Source organism: Rana temporaria, chromosome 10 (assembly GCF_905171775.1).
Source record: "Rana temporaria chromosome 10, aRanTem1.1, whole genome shotgun sequence".
Classification (NCBI taxonomy): Eukaryota; Metazoa; Chordata; class Amphibia; order Anura; family Ranidae; genus Rana; species Rana temporaria.
Window position 1 is genome coordinate 105,832,625 of NC_053498.1, and position 17,173 is coordinate 105,849,797.

Genomic DNA, 17,173 nt, shown 5'->3' on the forward strand with positions numbered 1-17,173 from the left:
CAATTTTTTTATTTTCAATTTTTATGGCGGTGAGGATTTTTCTTTCAGCCTGCCAAAAAAGTGAAATATAAGGATTCAAACGTACTTGCGCAGCTTGTAACCTGAAGAACAGGTTTCCTCTCTGGATAGAAAGGACTTGCTTACAGGAGAGAGTAACTCCCTCTCCCCTCCATGCTCCCCTCCCACACTGAACTTGCTGTTGCCCTGGAGCTTACTTGTTTGAATAGGGGCTGAATAGTGAACTGAGATCACTGTGGCTTGGGAGGCACGCAAGAAACTTCGCTATTCTTCATCTGTTTTCATGTCAAGCTGGATTTCATTAGAAAGAGAAGACCTTTCCTAGCTGGGCCTTTGGACTATCAAAGCTGACGGTTAGTTCTTTTATTTTTGCACATACATACTGTATTCTTTTTTCTTCGGAGACGGTTTGTTCTTGCAAGTCCACTAGTCGTAAACGGAATCAGTGTGGAGAATGACAATACAATCCATTATTGTTATAGTGCCCACTTGTCTCCAGCACAGCACAGATCTATGGTGATAGGTGGACATTTAAGGGTTCGGACTTATAGTGGCATTCAGCAGTTGGCAGTTAGTGACATTTACAGGTAAAGAGGAGATTTGCTATTCCCGGCTTTTTCAAAGTCATAGACACTCTCCTAAGTTTTCCGGTGTTGAGTCAATCAGAGCATGTCTGTAGCTGCAGGTTTGGCAGTAGCTGAGAAATTGCCACTGAAATCTAATGTTCATGTACATGTGGATTATTCTTTTCTGAGAGTTTGCGCGTGCTGTAAGAACAATTCTTTGTGATCTTGTGTTTTGAAACTCAAAATATACTGACATAAACAACACCTTGAACTGACTTTTGGCTCACATTTTTACATGTGTTTTTATGTGCATTGTATGTATTGTGCTTTTATTGCACTTCTGCAGGCAAAAGTGCACTTCCTATGCATTGTTTTAAAAAACATTATCACGAATCTCTATAAAATCTGCACTTTCCAAAACTGCAGCCACAATATGTAGAAATGAAAAAAAAAAAAAGCAGCTGTGCCATTGATACAAAACTTTCAGGCCCCGTACACACGGCCGAGGAACTCGACGTGCCAAACACATCGAGTTCCTCGGCGAGTTCAGCCCTGAAGCCGCCGAGGAGCTCGGCGGGCCGAGTTCTCCCATAGAACAACGAGAAAATAGAGAACATGTTCTCTATTTTATCGACGAGTTCCTCGGCGGCTCCATCGGGCCGAAAGTGTACACACGACAGAGTTTCTCGGCAGAATCCGGCTCTGACCGAGTTTCTCGCTGAATTCTGCCGAGAAACTCTGTCGTGTGTACGAGGCCTCAGTGTGCCTATTTGTACTAAAAGTACAAATAGGCATATAGGGCCGGATTCAGAAACAATGTACGCCGGCATATCTCCAGATACGCCGTCGTAATTTCAAATGTGCGCCGTCGCATCTTTACGCCGATTCACAAAGCTAGATACGTCCAAAAACATGGCTTCAGCCATCCGACGTAACTTGCCTACGCCGGCGTATCGTGGGAGCATAGTTACGCTGGACGCATTCGGCGTTCCCATTATAAATATGCAAATGAGCTAGATACGCCGATTCACGAACGTACTTGCCCCCGGCGTATTAATATACGCTGTTTTTTTTTTTTTTTTTTTCTTTTTCCCCACTTCAGACTCCACTAAAGATAAAAAGGATCTATTGGACGAGGAGAGGACCACGTTGCTGGCCCCTACTTCATTTGACGATATATATATATACGCTGTTTACGTAAGGCATACGACCGGCGTAACTTTACCCCTCATAAAGCAGGGGTAAGTCATATTAAGGTATGGACGTCGGAAACGTCGGAACAGCGTCGTATTTTACGTCGTTTGCGTAAGTCGTACTTGAATGGGGATGGGCGTAAGTTACGTTCACGTCGACAAAGCATTGAGCCGACGTATCTTAGGGAGTATTTGCGACGTGAATCTGAGCATGCGCGCGCATGCGCCGTTCGTTAGGCGCGTCATTTACGTGGGGTCATGATTAATTTCCATACAACACGCCCCCTACCAGCCTACTTTGAATTAGGCGGGCTTACGCCGGCCAATTTACACTACGCCGCCGTAACTTACGGAGCAAGTGCTTTGTGAATACTGCACTTGCCTGTCTAAATTGCGGCAGCGTAGCGTAAATAGGATACGCTACGCCCGCACAAAGATGCACCCAGATACGTGAATCTGCCCATACTGTTTTATGACCACTTTAAGTATGAAGCCAAAGACCCTTTTTTTAACCACCACATTTTATATGTTTCTGTGACAGTTATTTGGCAATTTATATTGTATTCTAGTGGTAAATTATTTTAGAGATATTGGAATGCCCTCATCCCTAATAACAATGTACAAAAAGACAAATTCCTCTATATGGGACCATAATGGGCATGACTATAGAGAGAGACCTTTCTCTATATGTACTGTATGCCCATTATAGTCCCATATAGAGGGATTTGTCTTTTTGACAAAACATTTTTTATCTTAATGCAGGGAATGCAGGTAACATTTTTTTTAACTTTAGAACCACCTTAATTTTGAGTTGATTTGCCCTTAAAATGGAAGTAGTAAACTCTCTATAGGAACTTGTGCCCACAAACCAGCTTATAGTAAGGTTTGCCTGTAGATGCAATGAATATCTTAAAATGTGCACCATTTAGGAAATGTAGGAAATGTTCACATTTTCAGCAGATGGTCACATCACCAGCGCATGCGCTCTGTACTATGCATTAAGGGCACACTCAGTGTGCCCTCAATGCAGAGCACTCTGCTGCGATTATGACTCCCTAGCGCATGCGCACAAGTGACATCATAGTGGGCCTGGGCCATTCAAGTGGCTGGAGTGGGCAAACTCAGGCCTCGTACACACGACCGAGTTTCTCGGCAAAAACCAGCAAGAAACTTGCTGGGATTTTTTTTTTGCAGAGGAAACCGGTCGTGTGTACATTTTTCGACAAGAAAACTGTCGAGGATCCCGTCGAGCCAAAAAGAGAGCATGTCTTCTTTTTCCTCGACGGGAATGGAGAAACTTGCCTTGTCGAGTTCCACGACAGCCTAACAAGGAACTCGACGAGGAAAACGATGTGTTTCGCCCATCGAGTTCCTCGGTCGTGTGTACGAGGCTTTAGAGGGAAGACATGGTGAACATAGAAGCCCCGGTAGCAGTGACAGCGCACCACTGGAGGGCTTTATTTGACAGGTAAGTCTACCAAAATCTGCTAGTATGTGGTGCATACTAGCATTTTATGCCTGGAGGTTGCATGTTCTCCCTGTGCCTGCGTGGGTTTACTCCGGGCACTCTGGTTTCCTCCCACCCTCCAAAGACATGCTGGTATGTTAATTGGCTTCTGTCTAAATTGGCCCCAGTATGTAAATGTGAGTTAGAGACCTTGGATTGTAAGCTCCTTGAGGGTAGGGACTGATGTGAATGTACAATGTATATGTAAAGCTCTGCGTAAATTGACGGCACTATATAAGTACCTAAATAATAATAATTAACCTGCAGGGGGCCAGCTGATTGTTTTTTTTTCTGACTTTACTACCACTTTATGGGCCCATTTACATCGGGTGCATTGCAAATTGTGAATTAAAGTGTATGTAAACTCTAACAATAAATTGCCCTTTTGGTCTGCTAAATATACCATTGAAAGTGTTTTATTAGATCTATTTAATAAGTGCAAAACGAAAAAAAAAAGAAGTTGTTCATCCAGCCAGAAACCTTGTAAGCTGATAGCTTCCTGTCTTCTCTCCTTCTGGACTGTTATCAGTTAGCATTGTTCCCTGTTATCTCCGTAGACTACAAACCACCTCCCTCTGTTATGAAGAAGAGAGGGGGGTGTTATATAGTCCACCTGTAAGGGAAAAGGCATAATGAGCTAGTATGCACCACATACTAGCTCATTATGAATTACTTACCTTAGAACGAGGCGTTGGTGTCCCTCCCGGTCCACGCCGAGGCAGCTGACATTTCACCTCGGCGTGTCTTCCGGGTATCGCGGCTCCAGCGCTGTGAGTGGCTGGAGCTGTGATGTCAAAACTCCTGCGCATTTCCGGCAAGGTCCGGCAGCTGTAGGGCCGCCGAAAATCCCCTGTGCCCATGCGCCACTGCATTAAGCGGCTCATTGCGAGGGGAATATCTCCTAAACCGTAAAGGTTTAGGAGATATTTTTTTACCTACAGGTAATCCTTATTATAGGCTTACCTGTAGGTAAAAGTTAAAAAAAAATAACTTTACAACCACTTTTAAGGTAAAAAACCTTCTGTGTGCAGTGGCTCTCCTGGGTCTCTCTCCCCTCATTGGCTCACACAGCAGTGGGAGCCATTGGCTCCTGCTGCTGTCAGTCACAGCCAGTGAGCCAATGAGGAGAGAGCAGGAGCGGGTGCTAAGCCATGCTCTGTGTGTGTGGGAATAGACAATGGGCTAGATTCACATAGCCCGCCCTAACTTTGCGGCGGCGTAGTGCATCGTGTTTACACTACGCCGCCGTAAGTTAGCAAGGCAAGTACATGATTCACAAAGTACTTGCCTGCTAAGTTACGGCGGCGTAGCCTAAGGCGAGCTGGCATAAGGGCACCTAATTCAAAATAGGCTGAGGGGGCGTGTTCTATGTTAATTTGTGTTGACCTGACGTGATTGACTTTTTTTGGAACGGCGCATGCGCCGTCCGCCTACATATCCCAGTGTACATTGCGGCAAAGTACGCCGCACTGGCCTATTGGTTTCGACATGGACGTAAATGACGCAAATCCCTATTCACGGACGACTTACGCAAACAACGTAAAATTTTCGAAATTTCGATGCGGGAACGATGGCCATACTTAACATTACTATTCCAGCTATTTGATGGAATAACTTTAGGCCTGATAATGCGTTACGTAAACGGCGTATCTATACTGCGTCGGCCGGGCGTACGTTCGTGAATAGGCGTATCTAGTGATTTACATATTCTGCGCCGACCGCAATGGAAGCGCCACCTAGCGGCCAGCCTAAATATTGCACCCTAAGATAGGACGGCGCAGATTCAGAGTTAGGTCGGCGTATCTACTGATACGCCGGCCTAACTCTTACTGAATCTGCCCCAATGTCCATTCACAGAAGTGTGGCTTGGGAGTGAACCTGCTCGAGTGCCCCCCATAGCAAGAGAATTACTATTGGGGGCATTCAGTAGGGGGGAGGAGTCAGGACCGCCGGCGGGGGAACCAAAAAAGAAGAGGCTTGGCGCTGCTCTGTGCAAAACCATTGCACAGAGCAGGTAACTATAACATGTTTGTTATTTAAAATATTTAAGAAAAATTACCACATTTAAAAACAAGATTCACCTTCAAGAATAGGTATTTTTTTTTTAATCTTCTAGAATCTACAATGTAACAACTTGTACATGATCAGGAAAGCAGAAGCACCCTGGGAGTAGGAGGAAGAGCTCAGGCAGCTGCAAACTTTCCTTCTCTTTTACTTTGGTGTTCATTGAGCCTACCGGTCAGAGTGCACACATCACCGGGGATGGCACTGATAGGCCTAACCAATGCGGTGTGATGGGAGCTGTCTAGTGACAGGGAGTGTGAATGTTGGGAGAAGCTTATCACCTGTCCTGTGTTTACATGAGATCATAGCCATATGGCATAGCCATGGCCGGACATGAAGCAGTTAATGTCAATGCGGTCTATTGAAGTTTGCTCTGTAAATACAATGGAAAACTACTAATACACATTTTTCCCACTATTAGATAGCAGGTTGCTTCGCTGTGTAGGTTGGACTGTGCTACACCTTAAAGTGGAACTAAACTGTAAAAAAAAAAAAAAAAATGCAAACAGGATCTTTAGCATTTACCTGTCTGTTCACAATCACCTTCAGAATCTACACCAATCTAAGTGGCTGAACCTGGAAAATGACCGGTTAAAGATGATTGCACACCCGTGAATGCACCCTGCCAGTAGGGTGTCTATGTGTCCCGGATTGCCCGGGATTGTCCCGCAATTGACATGTCTGTCCCGGGTCCCGGGCACCTTCATTCTGGGACAATACAATGTCCCGGAATGAAATAGAGGACACAGCCACCCCCTACTAACTAATAACTACATTTACAGAATTGGTTGCTAGGACCAGCACTGCCTGGCATCTTGCAACCAGTGACAATTTACTCTCAGACAGTGAGGCCGGGAGCAAGGCCTGCGCCTAGTGCAGCACTGCTGTCCCCACCCACCTCGGCACCTCCTCCTTCTCCGGCACCCAGCGGAAAGCAGCAGGGACTGGTGTGATCTCTACTCTCCAGATAGTGACGCCACTCCTTTCCTTCTACGCATGTGGCTCAAACAGAGGGAGTGACAGGGGAACTGCATCTGGTGGCACAACCCCGAAACTACATTTCTCCCCGCCCCCCTCATCTTTTTGGGGGGAAGGTGAGAGAGGGGGTGTGTCCCTGAATGGCATTTTGGAAATGTGGTCACCCTACCTGCCAGCCATTAGATCAGAGAACCCCAACAGGGGTTCCTATATTACCTACCTTTGGCCCCATTGAAAGCAATGGGCAACTGCTGGTTCGCACAGCTAATTGCACCCCTTTGCATGTGATCTCCTATGCTGCAATCACATTTGAGTGATTGGCCGTGGATGCAGACTGCCTGCGCAAGAACTGAGTGTTCACATGACTGCTGATCGCTCAGTTCTCTGTTTGATCTTAGCTGAGAGTAGTAACTGTTATTCACTGCTCTCTGCTCTGCCCCTCCAGTACTCACTGGAGCACCTGGATGTGGAGAGGGCAGGAGTGGCTGGCTCAGTCTCTCAGCGGCATGCTAGTAATCAATAGTAAACATAGCGTTGTCCCAAAGGACATGATGTATACTGCACATGGGCACAAAAAAGCACTGACACAAGTCAGAGTGCAATGTATTCATAGGGCAAATCCAGCAATTGGAGCCAAAGTAACATGCCGCATCCAGCAAAAGGACAGACACCGGGCATAATATTGCAAAAATAGCTTCACAAGGGTAATAATAAAAGAAAGACAGTTTGTCTACATGGAGGGAGGACAAAAATGATCAATGTCCCTAGAACAGGTAAAAATGCTAGACCAATCAACACACTTTAAATGAAAAATTAAATGACTGGCATATTATTGAAAAAAAAAAAAAGTAAACTGGCGGGCCCCCTATTGGGCGGGGCCCATGGGCTTGAGCCCAGTCAAGCCCAATGGTAAGTCTGGCCCAGCTGAGGACATAATACAACCATAGATTGGAGACACATTGCACAGGACTGCTAGAGATCACTGCTTTTACCATTTATTCCATTCCTCATTTGTCCTCTATTCAGTCCACTTAAAAGTTGCTGGCACCTAGATAAGGAAAATGCAGAACACTTTGTGCAGGGGCTCCAAAGGATGCACAATAAGCGTCAAAGAATCGAGTGTGGCCCCTGGGCTGCATCTTGGGCACCAGCTGGTCATACTCACAGAGGCGGCTCTAGGCTTTGTGAGGCCTTAGGCAAAACTTAACATGGGGCCCCACTCACACCCATGATGGAAAAAATAATTCAAGGACAAGAGGCTCTTCCCCACAACCCTGGCCGGTGGTTGTGGGGGTCTGCCGGCAGGGGGCTTATCGGAATCTGGAAGCCCCCATTAACAAGGTGGCCCCCAGATCCTGCTCTTTAACCCTTTCACGCCGACGCAACGCATATATGCGTCCTCGGCTTTCGGGGGTTATACCGGGATGATGCCTGCGGCCGCAGGCATCATCCCGGTACTGTTGTTTAGAGCCGCTCGGTTGTTATGCCGGAGGAGCGGGAGGGGACATCCCCCTCCCGCCGCCTCTCGCCGCTCTGACCGGGCCTCCCGTCCCACCGGGAGACCCGATCCTCCATCCGCCGCGTTCTGTGTCCAGGCGGAGACTGACACTAAGCCGTAAACGGCTTTGATTCAGTCTCCGCATTGAAACCACGGAAGCGGCGTCATGACGTCACTTCCGGGTTTCTCGGCTGTCAATGGTGCCGGATTTAAAAAAGTACACAGTATTCGGCGATCTGAATACTTTGAAGTGCAAAGGAGGGCTTGGGGGTCTTTTAGACCCCTGATCCCTCCATAAAGAGGACCTGTCACCACCTACCGGTATTACTGTCACAAGGGATGTTTACATTCCTTGTGACAGCAATAAAAGTGATCAAAATGTAAAAAAAAAAAAAAAAAACACAATTTAATATTATAAAAAATAAATAAATAAATAAGAAAACAAACAATTTTTTTTTTTAAAGCGCCCCCCTCCCCGCGGGCTTGCGCAGCAAAGAAAGCGCATACGGAAGTCGCGCCCGCATATGAAAACGGTGTTCAAATAACACATGTGAGGTATCGCCGCGATCGTCAGAGCGAGAGCAATAATTCTAGCACTAGACCTACTCTGTAACTCTAACCTGGTAACCGTAAAAAAAGTTTAAAGTGTCGCCTATGGAGATTTTTAGGTACCGTAGTTTGTCGCAATTCCACGAGTGCAATTATAAAGCGTGACATGCTTGGTATCTATTTACTCGGCGTAACATCATCTTTCACATTATGCAAAAAAAATGGGCTAATTTTACTTTTTCATTTTTTTAAAATTCATGAAAGTAAATTTTTCCCAAAAAGTTGTGTTAAAACACCGCCGCACAAATACCGTATGACATAAAATATTGCAAAAATCGCCATTTTATTCTCTAGATTCTCTGCTAAAAAATATATATATAATATTTGGGGGTTCTAAGTAATTTTCTAGCCAAAAATATGTATTTTAACTTGTAAACACCAAATGTCATACATAGGCTTAGGCATGAAAGGGTTAATAACTAAGGGGCAGGGGGTCACCTGATGATGTCACCTGGTGAACCCGCTCCTTGTGACGTCATTGACTGAGGGCATGCTGGGTCATTGATGCCACAAGGGGTGGTTTCACCGATATTCACTGGTTGTTAGGGATGCTGGCGGCACCGTTCCTGAGTCAGGGCTCTTAATGCTGCCTGAGCACAACAGCATTAAGGTCCCTCAAAACTGGGGTAATGCATTTAGTAAGTTAGGCGGCCGCGAGGCCCCTGTGAGTGTGAGGCCTTAGGTGACCACCTAATTTGCCTAATTAAAGAGCCGCCTCTGCATACTCAATTTGCATTTTTGCAGATTCCTACAAATCTGCTGATATTTAAATCATGGGCAGTCCAGCCGACACCACCCTGCTTAACAAACTTCCATGAAAAAATTGAAGAAGCCTGGCAGAAAAGTCAGCTGAAGAGTGACTGCAGCTAATCGGTGGGTGCCAGATGTCAGAATACAAGAGCCAGTGGTGATTTGTCAATCAGTGCTGTTTAGGATAAATGGGGGAATCTTTGCATTTGTTTTGTTCAGCCCACTGGGCAGAATAAGTGTATGGCAAGCTTTATAATGTACGTGCGTGTGGGCATGTTGATGAACTTGAGTGTATGACTTCTAGTGCAACATTTCAATTGCTTTTTTCTCTGCATTAGTTTATCCCTTATCTGAACCTGGAAGATAACCAACTTGTTAATGCATGTAAGACACAAAAGAGACTTGCAGTGATATCACACACTCTAGTTCCCAGATTTGGTGATATCATTATTAAGATAACAAGCGATGACATCACTAGTATGCGATTATATCTGTGCTGTGTAAACTCCTGGAGAATAGAAATATCATAGAAGTCACAATGAGAGTAGAGAAATGCAAGTCTTGTGTCTTTCGTAAAGTCCAGCAGAGCAGTAAAGCTAGATATACACGGCTCATGCCTCGTACACACGATCGTTTTTTCCGCCAGAAAAAGTCAGATGAGAGCTTTTGGTCGGGAATCCCGACCGCGTGTATGCTCCATCAGACTTTTTCCAAAGGAAAAACTGCCAGAAAAAAAATAAAGCGCAGGTTCTCTATTTTCCCGTCGGGAAAAAATCAGATCGGAATTTCCAATCGTGTGTACAAATCCTGACACGCTAAATTCCGACGCATGCTCGCAAACAAATCGACGCATGCTCGGTAGCATAGACCTTCATTTTCTCGGCTTGTCATAGTGTTTTACGTCACCGCGTTCTTGGCAGTCAAAAGTTCACCAAACTTTTGTGTGACCGTGTGTTGCATAGGCAGGCTTGAGCGGAATTCCGTCAGAAAAAAACATCCACGTTTTTTCCAATGGGAATTCCGCTCGTGTGTACAGAGCATCAGTTTTCTTCATTCAGGTAGTCAACTGAAGGAAAAAACAGAACCAATTTCCCCATCCACACATTTGATTGGATGGGGAAATCCTCCCCGCTGTTGCATTGCATTCTGACAGTGGGACTTCCCCACTGTCTAACAGTGATCAGCATGGCTGCACGCGCTAATAGAGCGCGATTATACCAACAAGCCTGTACATGAAAAGACGAGCAATTAATCGATTTTACATAAAAGGAATGGCCATACATGGACCGAAATTCGCCCAATTCAGCATGAATGTTGCAGCAGTTGGGTGAGTATAAATGTTTGTTTTTTTGTATTCCCACACCTCTCCTTTAACTGCTTGCCGACCGCCCACTGTCGTTTTACAGCGGAAAGTCGGCTCCCCTGCGCGAGAGCCCATAGTGTAACGTCGGCTCTCGCGCAGGCCACTAGGGGCGCGCGCACTCCCCCCGACTCCTGTGCCCGGCGGCCCCCAGCTCCCGGTCCTGTCAGGGGGAGAAATGCTGATCTTCTGTTCATACAATGTCATTACCCAGAGTGAGGCCACCCCCCCTACAGTTAGAACACACCCAGGGAACATACTTAACCCCTTCCCCGCCCCCTAGTGTTAACCCCTTCACTGCCAGTGGCATTTTTATAGTAATCCAAGGCATTTTTATAGCACTGATCGCTATAAAAATGCCAATGGTCCCAAAAACATGTCAAAAGTGTCCAAAGTGTCCGCCATAATGTCGCAGTACTGAAAAAAAAAGGCTGATCGCCGCCATTACTAGTAAAAAAAATATTAATAAAAATGCCATAAAAATACCCCCTATTTTGTAAACGCTATAACTTTTGTTCAAACCAATCAATAAACGCTTATTGCGATTTTTTTTTTTTTTTACGAAAAATATGTAGAAGAATACGTATCGGCCTAAAGTGAGGAAAAAAATTGTTTTTTTATATATTTTTGGGGGATATTTATTGTATCAAAAAGTAAAAAATATTCATTTTTTTCAAAATTGTCGCTCTATTTTTGTTTATAGCACAAAAATTAAAAACCGCAGAGGTGATCAAATACCACCAAAGAGAGCTCTATTTGTGGGGAAAAAAAGGACGCCAATTTTGTTTGGGAGCCACGTCGCACGACCGCGCAATTGTCAGTTAAAGCGAAGCAGTGCCGACGCAGCAAAAAATGCTCCGGTCTTTGGCCAGCAATATGGTCCGGGGGTTAAGTGGTTAAGCCTCGTACACACGATCGGACTTCCAATGGGACTTTTCCATGGACTTTTGTCTGAAGGGGCATTGGCCGTGAACTTGGTATGCATACACATGGCAGAACATTTTCAGCCAACAAACACGAACATAGTGACGTAATAGACGTAATACGTGTTTTTTCTGCTCTTTAGCGCCACCTATTGGGCAACTTCTGCTATTGTTGTCTGATGTTTAGCATTGGTTCGGAGCATGCGTGTTTGTACTTTGGATTTTAGCCCGATGGACTTGTGTACACGCGATTGGATGATGCGACATAACACATTTGTTGTCAGAAAGTTTGAGAGCATGCACAGTGAACATTTGTCCGTGGAAATTCCGACAACAATTGTCCGATGGAGCATAGAGACGGTCGGATTGTCCGATAAAACATGTCCGTCGGACCGTTGTTGTCGGAAAGTCCAATCGTGTGTATGGGCCTTTAGTAAAAGCAATAAACAAGAATAAAACATTTGAATAAAAAATGTAAAAATACTCATCAAACTTCCAGTAACATCAAAGTGCCAAAAGGATTGCGCAATAGTTGAAGATCCTAAATCTTGTAGGAAGACATTCCGTCACTGGGGTTTGGGATACACAGCTTTCCCAGGATACTGTGAAAAGTTCCTTGCTTATGCAAGCTCGCCAGAAGTCGGAGTTTAAGGTGAATATTTTTTTTTTCTTCCTTTTGTTTTATCAATTGGACTAGGCAGTTTTATTTATTTATTTATTTTGGGGGTGGGGTTGCTGTTCTGCAGCATAAACAAATGTACCTGCTTCATACATCCCACCTTATGCATATAGGTCAGTCACAGAGGATGTTTTCACCTTCTTTCCCCATGTTTAAAAGCTGTTATTAACAGAGCTCATTAGCTCAAGCTGCATTTTATACACACAAGTGAATGACAAATTATAGTGACTAATTTCTTATCGTTCCAAGCTTCCAACACACAGAACAAGACAAAAGTCAGACAGTTTTGCTTTGTTGTCACTTTAGCCAACCTATAATTTTCACTTGTTCATTATCCAATAATTTATCGCACAGGCTGAACTGTATATTCTTCTCCTCATTATTATGTATATGCCAATTAATCAATCATTCAATCAATTGAGTTGCCAAATAGCCGCTGAGATAAAACCGGTTATCTTTCTTGTATAAGTTGTAATATTTTCATTTAGTATGAGTGCCATGATAGACTAGCAAGACACAGGGAGTTATTTACGAAAGGCAAATCCACTTTGCACTACAAGTGCAAACTACAAATGCAAAGTGCACTTGAAAGTGCAGTCGCTGTAGATCCGAGGAGGACATGCAACAGAAATTAAAAACAGCATTTTAGCTTGCACTTGATTGGATGATAAAATCAGCAGAGCTTCCCCTCATTTCAGATCTGCCCCTCAGATTCACAGCGACTGCACTTCCAAGTGCACTTTCAGTGCAATTTCAAGTGCAATTTGCACTTGTAGTGCAAAGTGGATTTGCCTTTTGTAAATAACCCCCACTGTGTGCAGGCCCGGATTTACTCCCTTTGCCGCCCCAAGGCCAGGTCCTTCAATGCCGCCCCCGCCTGCACAGTACAGGGGGGACATTATCCGCTGCATGCTGCGGGAGCGTGCTTGTGAGTCGGATGGACTCGATGTCTGCCGGCGACCCGCGATCGCTTAGTACAGATGCAGAATGGGGATTGGCCTTTGTAAACAAGGCGGATGCCCATTCTGACAGGAGTCATGACAGATATCTACTGTTCCCAGTGTCACCAAAAACCGCAGTGAATCCACCACCAGCTGTAGAAACTGCTTACCAGCTCCTGTGGACTCCTTATTATAGGGGGTTGGTGTACGCCTGTGGCTTAACACCCAGCCAAGGCCTTTCTCCTCATCTCAGGGCTACTGCACACTTCCGATGTCACGCAGTAAGTTGGACAGTAGTTAGGCACCAAAAAGAGACCAAAAGCTCCACATAGCATAAAATCCTTGGTGGGGTTATTAAATAAAAAATATAACATTGACAGTAGTAAGTAAAATAAGTTTGGTGTGTCGGCCGACACACAACCAAAACAAACCTGTCCGTTGGCCCCAGGACGATGTCATTTGTGATGAAATGCGTAGAGGGGAACAACGTGCTGACGTCACCATCTTTCTCATGTCCCAACGGATGGGTTTGTTTTGGTTGTGTGCCACAACCACAATCCACAGGAGCTGGTAAGCAGTTACTACAGCTGGTGGTGGATTCACTGCAGTTTTTGGTGATGGATGCTGGACACTATCATTTCGAGATTTGATTCATTATCACATTTTTTGCGGACAACTTTACACAGATGAATATAATCTATATGAATTCACTTTTATTATTTAGCGCGATTAAAATTTTTCTTTATTTTATTGTTTGTGATTGTTTTACACACAAGGATTGATGCTTACTGTTTATTTATTTTTTAGGGATAGATGGTTTATAGCACAGTTTTTACATTTTTTATAATGATATAACCTCCCCCTTTCTTTTTGTATAAATACATTTTGTTATATTTTAATTGATTCCCAATATTATTTATGATCTAAGCACCGCCACAAATTCAGTTCAAAACTTCCCATGTACAGTATATATAAGTTAAAAGACTGAAGATTCTCCTTTCTGTTTTTTGCTGGCTCAGTGGGTCATGCTTGACCGGCTTCACTAGCAGAAGGTATTTTGATAACCAGTGGCAGTTCAGAGCAGCTACAGACAGGCTTTTTACAGATATAGAACACATCAGAATGGCGCTTCAGCTTGGTCCTTTATTTATCAGTTGAAACACTTAACAAAGATGTTTCCAAGAAAAATCCTAAAGGGGGGCATGCAGGGAAGTCTATGAGGCATGTCAGCTGCACTTGGAGATAAGACCAAAGCCGATACAAAATATATCTGTTGTCTGTGTTCAAGTGGACCTATACTGTAATAACAACCCCTTCGTGACCACCTTGCCCTAATATACAAATGAAAGGTACATGATGTGCTTTAAATAACTAAATGACAAACTTTTTTTCTAAATGTGGATAGAGTGGTGAGAATTTTGAATCTTTGAGAGTTTTATATCGCTGCCTGTGTCCAACTAGGGAGATCCACTCTAATGTCTTGTACACACGGTCAGACTTTCCGAGAAAAAAAGTCAGACAGGCTTTTTTTCTCGGAAAGTCTGGCCGTATGTAGCCTCCATCTGACTTTTTTGGGTTGGAAGTCCGACGGACCTTAGATAGAGAACCTGTTCTCTATCTTTCCATTGGACTTCCGACAGACTCACGGCGGACTTTTGCATTGTGAAAAGTCTGACCGTGTACACGATGCATGGCCGTTCTAATCCCCAATGTCCTCAGGCATGTAAGTCAGGGTAAATCCAACATTTTAAGTTGTCCCCAGAGCAGTAATAGAAAAAAACATTTCCGATGGGGTGACTTGTGCTCACATCACGAACAATACTGTATCTTCTTACTTCATGTTGAGTCTTCAGAACCCGGTGCACATACAGATCTCCTCTCCACCACTCACAGGAAAAAGAAGAGAAAGCCCTGTGTAAATCTGACCTCCCACCTGTCTAATTTCCTTAGAAATATAAAGTCTTAAGAACGTCCATTCAATTATCTAAGAGGCAAAGGGGATGAAAAAAAAAAATTTAAGGTCAAGGATTTGGAAGGAATTTGTTGTTGAATCCAATGGGAGTAAACACATTTTTGCTTCAGGCCTAAAAAAAATAATCATAACTAGCCTTATGTGCATGTACTTGTAAAACGTAACCTAGAAGTAGAGCAATCGTTCTATGAATATCTAGACATTGACATGATACTCAAATAAAAATTTGTTGAAAAGTAGTCAAGTCCATGCTCCTGATACTTTTTGGACAACAAGCTTTGTGCGTTGCGGTTTGGCACGATTGCTGCGCAAATCATTGCACAAAAATCTCAGTAAAACCACATTGCGTTGAGGTGCCATTGAAAATGTAAGGCATCTGAACATATGTAGTGCGTTTTGCCAGTATTACAGTGCAATTTGGAATTGTAGGCAGAATCACAACATTCTGCCTCAGATCCCAAAATGGCAGATGCCTTATACTTTTTTGTCCAAACCTTTGACAGAAATTCCACAGTTGTAAGTCCAGTATAAGTTCAAAATTGCCACTGGGTGCTTACACAAGAATAATAACTTTCTACCCACACTAGGCAGTACTGGGTTTCTGAGAGGACAATTCGCTAAACACTAACACATGGGAGAAAGGGGAGCGAGACAAATTTTTCCAATACCTAGAAGCAGTGGTGGATTATAAAGGTTGAGTGGGTATCTGGTTGAGGCCACAGACTCTGGGATGATAGGGGTCCATGGGGAAGCTAAAACAAATCTGGTCTTTAGTAAAGCTAGCCATACACTGATTGAAATTCAGCGGGACTTATACACAATGCTTTAGTGCCTGTCTACCATGCCAGGACATGAGCAAAGCAATCAGGTACGTGTGGTTGGAAGACAGGCAGAGTGGTTCAATGTCAGTCCAGGTAAAAGTCAGGCAGCATTCAGAGAATAGTTGATATATGATCCAAGGTCATACAAAGGGAAATCCAATCTAACAGAGAAGGGCAGACAAACAGGCAGCTTGATCGGGAATTGCATGCTCTATCACAAGCATGAGACTGCAGGTTTGGCTTGCTTAAATCAGGTTTGGTCTCCACCCAGAGACTGGCCACATTAATCACCTCACAGGTGGACAGAGAGAATGTCACAGCCAAACCAGGATGTTGGAATAAGGAGCAGGAGTGCTAGACGCTCCTGACAATTCTGGGATGTGTTTTTTTGATCAGGGTAATATGACAGGTGCGCCGTAAGAGTACAATGTCCTGGTTGGGGGGTGTGGAGTGGGGCCGCTGGCTGGACAAATAACAACTGAAACCAGCTATACACTGGTAGAGATTTGAATGAAAACTTTCAGTACCTTTCATCAGCTTTATGAATGTTGTTTCAAAAGTAGTTTAAAATGTTGTTTATCTCTAACATTTGATTTGGAAAAGAATGGACTTTCCGGAACAAAAACCACATACACAGCTAGAAATTTGTTTATGTAAAAATGTCTGTCCTGCTCCTTCGAATATTCTCATCACTGTGAACATCAATTTGACCCCACTAATGGCTAGAAAATGAACCACTTCCCGACCCCCGCATGTACATATACGTCCACAATATGGCACGTACAGGCACATGGGCGTACACGTACGTCCTCGCCTATTAGCGGGTGGGGGGTCCGATCGGGACCCCCCCCCGCTACATGCGGAGGTCGGGTCCGCTCGGGGAGCGATCCGGGACCACGGCGCGGCTATTTGTTTATAGCCGCTCCGTCGCGATCGCTCCCCGGAGCTGAAGAACGAGGAGAGCCGTGTGTAAACACGGCTTCCCCGTCCTTCACTATGGCGGCGCATCGATCGCGTCATTCCCTTTATAGGGAAGACACGATCGATGACGTCATTCCTACAGCCACACCCCCAAACAGTTGTAAACACATACTAGGTGCACCCTAACTCCTACAGCGCCACCTGTGGTTAACTCCCAAACTGCAACTGTCATTTTCACAATAAAGAATGCAATTTAAATGCATTTTTTGCTGTGAAAATGACAATGGTCCCAAAAATGTGTCAAAATTGTCCGAAGTGTCCGCCATAATGTCGCAGTCACGAAAAAAATTGCTGATCGCCGCCATTAGTAGTA

At 44.4% G+C, this 17,173-nt stretch overlaps 1 protein-coding gene across 1 annotated transcript in view; it reads left to right on the forward strand.

The window, feature by feature from the left end:
* Window positions 1-179: 179 nt before the first annotated feature.
* The window catches only part of PLCH2 (phospholipase C eta 2), a 924,207-nt gene continuing 907,213 nt past the window's right edge, over window positions 180-17,173 (forward strand). The window contains exon 1 of the mRNA XM_040325910.1: window positions 180-371. The gene's annotated coding sequence lies outside the window, so the exon portion shown is untranslated. The remainder of the gene's footprint in view (window positions 372-17,173) is intronic.